Genomic DNA, 12192 nt, shown 5'->3' on the forward strand with positions numbered 1-12192 from the left:
ATAATAGAGATATAGATAGACGATAGATAATAGATAGATAGATAGATAATAGGCAGATATATAGATAGATAGATAGATAGACAGACAGACAGACAGGACAGACAGACAGACAGACAGATAGACAGACAGATAATAGACAGATAGATAATAGACAGACAGACAGACAGATAGATAGATAGATAGATAGATAGATAGATAGATAGATAATAGATAGATAGATAGACGATAGATAGATAGATAGATAGATAGATAGATAGATAGATAGATAGATAGATAGATAGATATTGTGACTGAGAAAAAGAAGCAAGGCTTTGAATAACTCATTACATTTTACTAATTGAGTACCTCTAATTAAAGCAGGGGGGAGGACAAGGCATTTGGGGGTATGTCAGTATTACATCCTTACAAAGAAAAGGGTTTTTGCACCAGGCTGACTGGCACTTTTGCTGGCCCACTACCTACAAAGATAATTAGAAGAAAAAAAATCCAATCTAATTAAATACAGCATCCAGTACCAGTAACCTCACCTATACAGTGTATCTATATATCTGTTGGGTGCCTGGCGTGTATACTTAATTGTTTTATCATACGTCATGAAATATTTCTCAGTTGGACTCAGTGCAGTTGGACTCAGTCATATTTTAATACTGTTGAAAATAAATAATAATTATAGAACATTTTAATCTGATATATAAGCAAACATACATTAACCAAAATAAAGAGCAAGCAATGTTTTTGACTTTTGAGAATCAAGTAAGCAAACCACCAAAGCGACACGAATCAATATGTATCTTATAACGGAATGTACCAACATAGTGTGTAGTTATACAGGTTAAAAAAAAATGTAAACAATCTGAAAATGATCCAGCATGCATAAGAGCATACATAGATCTTCAAAATAACTGCTTCAGTATGCCATCGTGCAGTGGGTGGGGCTTAAACATCGTTAGGGCGGCATAGCACACCCTAACATTTTAGTCCTTCATCTGGTTCGCCTCCATACCCATGTTGCCGATCACTGTCTGTGTGTATGCCTGGCATCCGAGGCAGCCCCCCTGTAGGTAATTGCGATAATCTGCAGCATGTGATCGCGACGGCAGCCTGTCACCACGATCACTGTTACAATTTATCAGCCAAAGATTTGTGACATTGTCTCTGCTCCTCTCTGCTTCTCACTTTGAGCTGAGTTTATTATTGACTAAACTGTGCTAAATGTGTAAAGACTTTAAATAGTGTTCTACAATATATGATATAAACATATATATTCCTTTCAGTGCTGATCACAGCTTTAACCCTGTGATCAGTCAGATTAGGGTTATTAGTACCTTGGTACTATTCGTTGTTTTTTTAGGGTCAAATTTTTTTTTACCCTTTTGTCAGCTGCAGCAGCTTTTACATTTTTCAACCTCTTCCTTGCTGCCTGATCAATGTACTGTATAGCAGGCATGTCAACCTCAACGGCTAACACAGGCCAAATAAACCAGGTTTAAGTTTAAGTGGGCCGCACAAAAAAATTAAAATAAAAAAGTTTGACCTAGACCAACACAAACTAAAATTACGTGTATTATTCTCAGGCAAACAATGTAATCCTGGGTACATATTTATTTATTTATAAAATATTTTGCCAGGATGAATACATTGAGATTTCTCTTGTTTTCAGGTATGTCCTGGGTCCACAAAACATTGCATTGTCTCATTATATATACCGTATATACTCGAGTATAAGCCGACCCGAATATAAGCCGAGGCCCCTAATTTTACCCCCAAAAAACTGGGAAAACTTATTGACTCAAGTATAAGACTAGGGTGGAAAATGCAGCAGCTACTGGTAAATTTCTAAATAAAATTAGATCCTAAAAAAAATATATTAATTGAATATTTATTTACAGTGTGTGTATAATGAATGCAGTGTGTGTATAATGAGTGCAGTGTGTGTATGAGTGCAGTGTGTGTATGAGTGCAGTGTGTGTGTATGAGTGCAGTGTGTGTATGAGTGCAGTGTGTGTGTATGAATGCAGTGTGTGTGTATGAATGCAGTGTGTGTATGTGTGCAGTGTGTATGAGTGCAGTATGTGTATGTGTGCAGTGTGTGTATGTGTGCAGTGTGTGTATGAGTGCAGTGTGTGTATGAGTGCAGTGTGTGTTTGAGTGCAGTGTGTGTATGAGTGCAGTGTGTGTGTATGAGTGCAGTGTGTGTGTATATGAGTGCAGTGTGTGTGTATGAGTGCAGTGTGTGTGTGTATGAGTGCAGTGTGTGTGTATGAGTGCAGTGTGTGTGTATGAGTGCAGTGTGTGTGTGTATGAATGCAGTGTGTGTGTATGAATGCAGGGTGTGTGTATGAATGTGGTGTGTGTGTGTGTGTGTGTGTGTGTGTGTGTGTGTGTGTGTGATGCAGAGCCTTGGTGGGGGGTGGGCAATTTTATTATTATTTTTTTAATTATGTTAATATTTTTTATTATTATTATTTCTTCCTTATTTTTTTATTTAATTTCATATTTTATTATTTTTTAAAATTGTATTATAATATTTTTTCGTCCCCCCTCCCTGCTTGATACATGGCAGGAAGGGGGGCTCTCCTTCCCTGGTGGTCCAGCATTGGTAGTTCAGTGGGGGGCTGTGGGGGCTGCAGAGAGTTTACTTACCTCTCCTGCAGCTCCTGTCAGCTCTTCTGCCAGCTCACAGTGTAAGTCTCGCGAGGTGCTGAACGGACGGCGCGGAGGAGGAGAGAGCTGACAGGAGCTGCAGGAGAGGTAAGTAAACTCTCTGACAGCCCCAGTCTGTATTATGGCAATGCAAATTGCCATAATACAGACTATTGACTCGAGTATAAGCCGAGTTGGGGTTTTTCAGCACAAAAAATGTGCTGAAAAACTCGGCTTATACTCGAGTATATACGGTATATATATGTATATATATATATATATATATATATATATACATATACATATACATACACACACATATATAAATGTAATACATAACAGGTAATATATTCAACCATGACAGGTGCATTCTGTGCTGAGGTATATTGCCATAGATCTCTTAAAATATTTTAGATTGAATGAAGATTTGAGGTAGAAAAGTGGATATCGGATAACAAACTCTTCCTAAACACTGACAAAACCGTTACAATGATCTTTGGAAGTGTACCTAAATTACGTAAACTACAAAATCAACAATTGTGTATCAGAACAAATTCAAATAGCACTCTGACAGCAGTCTGCTCTTTTAAATATCTAGGTATGTTGCTAGACCCCAATCTAGCCTTTGGCCTTCACATTGAAAAAATCTCTTTAAAACTTTACCCAAAACTAGGTGCCCTGTACAGAAACAAATCCTGCCTAAGCCCTACATTAAGGAAACAGATAGTGCAACAAATGCTAATGCCAGTTACTGATTATGGGGATGGATGTAGTGTATGCACACGCACTGCAAACCCACCTTAATTAACTTAATACATTATATAATTAATTCTGCCGCTTTGTACTAGAATGCAATTACTTGGCCCACCATTGTGACATGTTAAAAGAGATAAGCTGGCTATCGCTGGAATCCCGACCTCATCTTTCCAGCATAACTTTTTTTCTGGGAAGCTTCCACCCTACTTGAGTAGAATGCTCTCCCCATCTGTCCCCACCTCCTATAACCTCTGATCCAGTACCAGCACTTTATTTAGCATACCATAATAAAAAAAATAAAGTGGCTTGATCCTCCTTTTCCTACAGAGCACTGCCATTATGGAATAACCTCAGGGACACAGTCAAATCTTCATTCAATCTAAAAATATTTTAAGAGATCTATGGCAATATACCTCAACACAGAATGCACCTGTCATGGTTGAATATATTACCTGTTATGTATTAACCCCTTAAGGACCGGACTTTTTTTGCGATGTTGTACATTTGCGACCAGGCATCTTTTTACACTTTTGTGGTGTTTGTGTTTAGCTGTAATTTTCCGCTCTCTCATTTACTGTTCCCATACAAATTATATATTGTTTTTTTCAGGACAAAAGGGGCTTTCGTTACATACCATTATTTATATAATCTCATGTAATTGAATTTTTTAAAAATGAAAAAATATGATGAAAAATTGAAAAAAATACATGTTTTTTGACTTTTATGTGAAAAATCTTTTACTCATCAACAAAAGCGAATGAAAAAAACTGCTAAATAGATTCAAAATTTTGTCCTGAGTTTAAAAATACCCAGTGTTTACATGCTTTTTGCTATTTTTTTGCATGTTATAGGGCTATAAGTACAAGTAGGATATTGCGGTTTCAAAACATACATTTTTAAAATGTATCAATAGTGACATTGTAACACTATTATCTGTCATAAATCTCTGAATAACATCCCACATGTACATATTTTTTTAAAGAAGACAACACAGGGTATTCAATATGGGGTATGTCCAGACTTTTTTAGTAGCCAGTTAGTCGCAAACACTGGCCAAAGTTAGCGTTCATATTTGTTTGTGTGTGAAAAAAGTTAAAAAACTAAATTGAACGCTAATTTTGGCCAGTGTTTGTGACTAAGTGGTTACTAAAAAAGACTGGACATACCCCATTTGCAATACCTTGGGTTGTCTTCTTTTGCAAATGGTATGCCATCATGGGGGTAATTCTCATTCCTGGGCTACCATACGCTCTCAAAGGCAACGTAACCAACCTGGCCATTTTCAATGTAAAAATATTTGACCCATATATTTGACCCTGTAACTTTCAAAAACGCTATAAAACCTGTACATGGGGCGTACTGTTATACTCAGGAGACTTTGCTGAACACAAATATTAGTGTTTCAAAACTGGAAAATGTATCACAACAATTATATCATCAGTAAAAGTGCTGTTTGTGTGTGAAAAATGCAAAAAAAGTAACTTTCACTGACAATATCATCGCTGTGATATGTTTTACTGTTTTGAATCACTAATATTTGTGTTCAGCGAAGTCTCCCGAGTAAAACAGTACCCCCCATGTACAGGTTTTAGGATGTCGTAGAACGTTACAGGGTAAAATACAGTGATAGCAAATTAAATTCTCTGGACTTTCGGCCTGGGTTGGCAGGCAGGTCCCTTAAATTGCAATCAATAAAATAACTTCATTATGTAAAAATATTACATAAATACGCACGTAGAATTTAAATATATATGCATATTTATATATTTGAAGTCTACGTGTATATTTATATAATTATTTATGTAATTTTTTATATGGACATATGAATAGTTCGTATTCTTTTTATTTATTTATATATACATAGATATATATACAATTTCATTCTAAGTGTATTTTGATATAAATATATATATATTAATATCAAAATACAGTTAGAATAAAATTTCGTATAGATATATAATTTTTTTAAATTTTTTATTATTATTTTTAATTTTTATTTAATTTAATTTACTTATTATTTGTATTTTATAATAATATATATATACAATATATATAGTTATTATATATATTATATATATACGTGTGTAATTTAATTATAAGTGTATTTTTATATTAATATATGTACATATTAATATAAAAATACACTTAGCATGACATTATATATATGATATATAGACATATATTATATAGGTATAATATATGTCTATATATCATATATATACACATATATAATAATATTTTTTTTTATTAACTTTAACTTTTAATTTTTTTAATGATTTTACAGCAGCAGGGAGACTGCCTGTCAGCACAGACAGTCCCCCTGCAGGCAGACACTAGGACACCTATTGTGACCATGTGGTCGCCCTGTTGGGCGATCACATGGCCACAGGGGTCCTAATTTGCCATGGGGAGACTGTCTGGGCTGCAGGCAGTCTCCCCACAACGGGAGCACCGCCGATCGCCGCCGGGGGAACGACGGCGATCGGGTAAGTACATTTTAAATTAAGGACGGTTCAGGACCGTCGTCGGTCGGCAATGGGAAAATGCCGATGACGGTCCTGAACCGTCCCGCGTCCTTAAGGGGTTACATTTATATGTGTGTGTATATTTTATATATATATATATATATATATATATATATATATATATATATATACACACATATTTGTTTTAGTATTGTACCCCATTGTAACAATGCAATGTTTTGTGGACCCAGGACATACTTGAAAACGAGAGAAATCTCAACGTATGCATCCTGGTAAATTATTTTATAAATAAATAAAAGACTGTTTCAGAGTCTAGCATACAGAGCTGAATCACTGTGTATGGGATTTTTTTTAGTTTGTTTGATTTTTTTGCATTTCTAACCTCTGCTTATCCTGATTACACTTTGTGAGCTGCCTGTGCCAACTTATTGGCTTGTTTTACCAACTACTTTGGCCACCTGACCTCGGTCTGTCCCTTTTTACGTTAAGCCCAGCCATTATAAATTTGCTACACCAAACAACTCAAAATACTACATTTAGAATACTTAAAATGGCATGCCATCATGGGGGTAATTTTCTTTCTCAGGGTGCCATGTTCTCTCAAAGGCAACATAGGCACAGAAAATCACTTTGTGAATTGTACAAGTGTTTTTTTAAAGTGCATTTAATATACTGAGCCCCATGACTTACCAGAAAAACCTGAAAAAACAGTATGTGGGGGTACTCTTAAATTTGTTTGCTTTTTTAAATTCTTTATTTTAGTTGTGCATAAGTGGTACAAACAGGCTTGCAACGCCACACAGCAAGAGCAAGCTAATCAATCTACATTGTAAAATAATTCTATGGCAGTCAATATTATAAAACTTTTTTTTTTTTTTTTTTTTTTTAAAGAAGTACTAGAAGATAGAACATGTGAAGTGTGTAACGATGGTTCCACCATAAGGGACTCTAAGGATAAGAGATGGAAGGGTTAAATACATTATATGAAAGTGAGATGAAATAAGATAAAAATAACTTTTGCACGGAAATTTACAAAAAAAAGTGAGTGAACCAAACAGTTGCCCAGCCACATTACTCCATGAAAGATAGTGCACGCTCAGGGGGCCTACAGCCAATGTGAGTAATGCCCCTCACTATGACGGCATTTAGGGCCGGCCTTAGGCCTTATGTGCCCTGTGCGAAAAATCTTCACAGCGCTCTCCCCCCGTCATCCATGTATGATGTAATGTTTGTGTTGTCTGTGTATGTGATAGGTGTGATATGTATGCTATGTGTTGGCTGTGTGTGATTTTTGTAATGGGTGTATTAACAGTGTGTGATATGCGTGTATTGGCTGTATGTGATATTTGTGCTGGGTTTATTGGCTGTGTGTGATGGTTATTTAATTCAGATAAAAACATGCATTTAGGCCTGTGTGTGAGTGCAGGTGTATATTTTTGCAAAGTTATGTGCACAGTCCCACAGTCAGATGCACACAGTTATACATATACACTGTCAAATCCACCACATGCACATAGTCGCAGGCAGATAGTAACATACACAGGATCAGGCAGAAACACACAGGCAGGTACAGGCAGTAACACACATACACAGTTACAGGTAGATAAACACACTCACACATAATTACAGGCAGACAGCCACACACACACAGGCACACACACGCACACAGGCAGACAGTCACACACACACACACAAACACACACACACACGCGCAGACAGTCACACACACAGACACACACACACAGGCAGACAGTCACACACAGGCAGACAGTCACACAAACACACACAGGCAGACAGTCATACACACATACAGACACACAGAGGCAGTCACACACACACAGAGACACACACAGGCAGACAGTCACACACACACAGGCAGCGAGTCACACAAACACACAAACAGACAGTCACATTGTCACACTGACAATCACACTACCTCTGTTCATTGTGGAGGCAGTGCAGCTCCTGGAGACTGTTTGTTGGGGAAGCAGGGACTCCTTCCTGCTTTCCCTGCAGCAGTTATCCAGCACTTTTAGCTCTGCCCCTGCCGTCAGTTTCGCTCCGCCCCCGCCGCATGTGAAGCTCCGCCCCGTTGCACGGTAAGTTCCTCCGCCCCGCCGCAAATTTCTTTCTTTATTTTTTTTAAATCCCGGCCGGCCATGTGTGAGCTGTGTCGGCCGCACTCTCCCTCCAGTTTGAGCCAGGAACATGTATTCTGGAACGGCTGCAAAGGCTATGAATGTGGTTTTCAGGAGCACATGGCGCTCATTGCCCTGATGAGATTATCCATACCAAATCACCTTCCCAGATAGTTTACTCAGTCACAACTCACATGTAAGAAGATCTGGCGCTGTTTATTAGTCGTATGATCTGTAGAATGTGAAGTTACAACAGGTAAAAGAACGATTCTTCCAAACAGGTAGGAGAGATATCACAAGTCACATTTAGATGTACAGCATAGAATACACTGGAACAGGAAAGGGGGAGGGGAGAATCTGAAGCATCATGCAAACTATGGAGTGGCCCAAGAGACAAACTTAAGATGCACATTAAAGAAACAGTACATTATAATAAAACAATATCATGTAACATGACACTCCCCGCCTGAAATCTTTAGATTTCAAAGCCTATTATATATATAAAGATAAGTCCAAATGTCTAAAAGTCCAACTTGAACCTGTAAGTGAAGAAAACATTGTAAAATAATACTGGTGTGTAAACCATAAATACAAGATACCTGCAAAACAGAGAAGGTATGCAGTAAATAAACAATAAAACATGAAGTCCAATAACAGATGGCTAAAGTCCTGTAGTCTACAGTTTATAGCCATGGAGCTTCAACAGTGGCGTAGCTAACAGTTATGGCGTTCTCCCCGCCATAGAACCGTACAGTCTTGTACTCTTGCATAAGTCACTCACTTGGGAGAAGAAGTACCAATTCTGTGATTGGTCGTGAGAAAGTCCGAGCTAAACCTCCTTTGGTTTTCTTAATCTCAACCTTGCGAACCTTTCCATCATCGCTGGGCATTACACTTGTTACAAGACCCATAGGCCACTCATTGCGACAGACTTCTCTATCTTTCAGAAGAACAAGGTCGCCTACTTTGAGGTTGGGCTTGGGAGTTTGCCATTTGGAACGGCTTTGAAGGATAGGCAGGTACTCCTTTCTCCAGCGGTGCCAAAACATGTTGGCTAGGTGTTGTACCGGTTTCCATTGACGCCTGTAAATATCCTTCGCGTCGATCTCAGCAGGAGATATCACGGTAGTCCCAACCTTCTGAGTAAGGAGTGTGGCTGGGGTAAGAATCACTGGAGAATCAGAATCAGAAGATACTGGTACTAGAGGCCTTGCATTAATGATGGCGGATACTTCCGAGAGAAAGGTACTCAAAGTCTCATGAGTCAATAGTGAAGACTTGCGGTCCTGCAACATGGAATCAAGAATTCTTCGAGCGATCCCAATCATTCGCTCCCAGGATCCTCCCATATGTGAAGAATGTGGTGGATTAAACAGCCAAGTACATCCATTGTTTGCTAAGAAATTGTCTAGTTGAAGTTCTTTACAGGCTCCAACAAAGTTGGAACCACAGTTGGATCTTAGCTGCTTGACAGGTCCTCGGATGGAGAAGAATCTTCGTAAAGCGTTGATGAAACAAGAAGAATCCATTGACTCAATCACTTCGATGTGTACAGCTCGTATGGTGAGACAAGTAAACAACACGGCCCACCTTTTGCTGTTGGCTGCTCCACCACGAGTCTTTCGAGTTACCACGGTCCACGGACCGAAGACGTCAACTCCAACGTAGGTGAAGGGTGGATCTGTGCTTAAACGATCAGCTGGCAGGCTTGCCATTTGTTGTAGTTGGTGTCTACCTCTTAACTTGCGACACTTGACGCATTTGAAAAGCAGGGAAGAAACACATCTTTTCATTCCAACAATCCACAAGCCGGCTGACCTGATAGCGCCTTCTGTAAATTGTCTACCTTGGTGTTGTGTTAGTTCATGATAGTGCCGGATTAGAAGAGTGGCGATGTGGTGCTGACCTGGTATGATGATAGGGTTTTGTTCCTTGCTGCACAGGTCAGATTTCTCTATTCGACCTCCAACTCGCAGCAACTGATTGTCATCGACCACAGGGTTTAGATTAAATAGTGAACTATCCTTTGATAAAGGTATTCCACCTTTGAATCTGTGGAATTCTTCCATGTACACTTCTTGTTGTACACAGCGAATGATAACCTTTTCGGCACGCTCAATTTCCGTTGCGGTAAGATGGTTGGTACAGATATGCCAACCATGACACTCTGATATTGAGCTCCTTTTAAAACAATGGGCAACGTGAATCAAATAAGCAACAGCCCTAACAGCTGATGACCAGGTTGAGAAACGTTCAAAGCGGTGTGACTTGAGTTTTGGTTCTGGACTTGTAGAAGTATGCAATGTGGTGTTCATAGACCTGATTTCTTTATCATCATCAGGATGTACTAGTTCAAAGGCGACATCGGTGGAATTTGAGTAGGAGTTTTCGTGAAGAAATCTTGGAGCCGTCAGCCACAAGCAGCTATGGAGAGCTGCTGGGGATATAGGTCTTGTCCCACAATCAGCGGGATTAAGGTCAGTGGGAATATAATGCCATTGCTTTAGCAGAGAGAACCTTTTAATGGCTTGATGTAGATTGTTCGGCAGCTTCTCTCTCGGGAGGCGAAAGGGTAGGGGTGCTACCCAATTATTGGAATCTTCCTGAAAGAACTTGTTGTCCATTACTTTAAGGAATTCTTTGCCTTCTACTGAAGGAGCTAACATGTTGTCTTCGCTGCTTGCATTGAAAACTGTAGAGCCAAACCTGTCATCGTTTGTGCGGGAAAGGTTTGTGTTGCCATGTTGCAACTTGCAGCTAGTTACCTTCTCCTTTACCCAGTAGTGATGTGGGCATGGCTCAAAGTGAGTACTACGACCATTCGGCAATATATTTGTCTTAAATGAAGAAATGTTAGTAGGCCTTTTCATTTTGCCTATACAGACATTACCTATGATGACCCAGCCCAAGTCCAGGTACTGGGCAAATGGAGCATCTGGGGGTCCGCTGACCTGCCTGTGCACCTTGTGGACCCTTAGAATATCTCTTCCCAGCAGAAGAAGGATTTTAGCATCTTTGTCAAGTGGTGGGATTTCACTTGCTATTGACTTTAGGTGAGGGTGGTAGAAGGCAACTTCTGGTGTAGGTATTTCTTCTTTGTTGGCTGGTATCTGGTTGCACTCTACAAGTGTAGGTAAGGGTAATTGTAAGTTATCTCCTAGAGAGGACACAATAAAGCCATGTGCCCTTCTTCCAAAGACCTCTGTAGTGCCGCTACATGTGCTTAGGGTGTAAGGGTGAACCTCTCCTCTTATGCAAAATAGATCAAACAGTTCAGGTCGGGCAAGTGATCGATTGCTTTGATCATCTAAGATAGCATACACCTTTAAAGTCTTTTCTGGCTGATCCTTGTGGTGAACGTTCACTAGGCATATTTTAGCACAAGACTTGTCACAGTGGTCTTCCCCACAGACTTCAGTGCATGAGGAAAATATCATAGTGGAATTAGGCACCTGATCTGTACTCTTCCCATCGTGAATTGGTCTGGGAGAAAGGTTTGCAGATTGTGAAGGGTTGGGCTCGAGTGGATGGAGAGCTTGAACATGGTCCTCGGAACCGCACCCTATGCACTTGATGGGGATTTTACATTCCTTGGCAAAGTGATCAGTGGAAGCACAGCATCTATAACATACCCCAAAGGTCTTTAGGAGTTCCTTTCGTTCTTGTAGGGGCTTCTTCCTAAAACCGATACATTTTTTGAGGGGATGTGGCTTCTTGTGGATAGGACATAATTGGTTTGGGTTTTCGATCTTGCCGCTCTTGTTTGAGGCGGGAGCTGATGTGGGAGCGGGAATAATGTCTGTCTTCTTAACAGACACGGTGTCAGGATCGGGTCAGGGATCCAACACGCAGAGTACAAAGAGTAGCTGATACGTATACCGGTCCTTAGAATGGCCGGACTAACGTATAACTACAATAGAATGGTCAGAGACAAGCCGAGGTCGAGGATAACAGAGGACAGGTAAGCGAGAGACAAGCCGGGTCAAGGATAACAGAAAGGCAGGAGAGTAAACAACAAAGCCGGGTCAGAACCAAAAGACAAGTGAATAATAAAGCACTGTGTGACTAGGCGGACTAGAACCACGACAGGGCAATGAGTGAATGAGAGAACCACCGTTAAGTATCCTGGCTAGGGAGAGGGGACACGCCTCCGGCGAGTCCTGATTCGT

The 12192-nt window shown here is 39.7% G+C and overlaps 2 protein-coding genes across 6 annotated transcripts in view; one reads left to right on the forward strand and one right to left on the reverse strand.

Moving 5' to 3' along the window:
• Positions 1–12192, reverse strand: part of IDUA (alpha-L-iduronidase) — a 140074-nt gene that overhangs the window by 83498 nt on the left and 44384 nt on the right. The gene's annotated exons all lie outside the window — the stretch shown is intronic.
• The window catches only part of SLC26A1 (solute carrier family 26 member 1), a 60946-nt gene that overhangs the window by 8468 nt on the left and 40286 nt on the right, over positions 1–12192 (forward strand). The gene's annotated exons all lie outside the window — the stretch shown is intronic.

This window comes from Pelobates fuscus, chromosome 6, assembly GCF_036172605.1.
Source record: "Pelobates fuscus isolate aPelFus1 chromosome 6, aPelFus1.pri, whole genome shotgun sequence".
Taxonomy (NCBI): domain Eukaryota; kingdom Metazoa; phylum Chordata; class Amphibia; order Anura; family Pelobatidae; genus Pelobates; species Pelobates fuscus.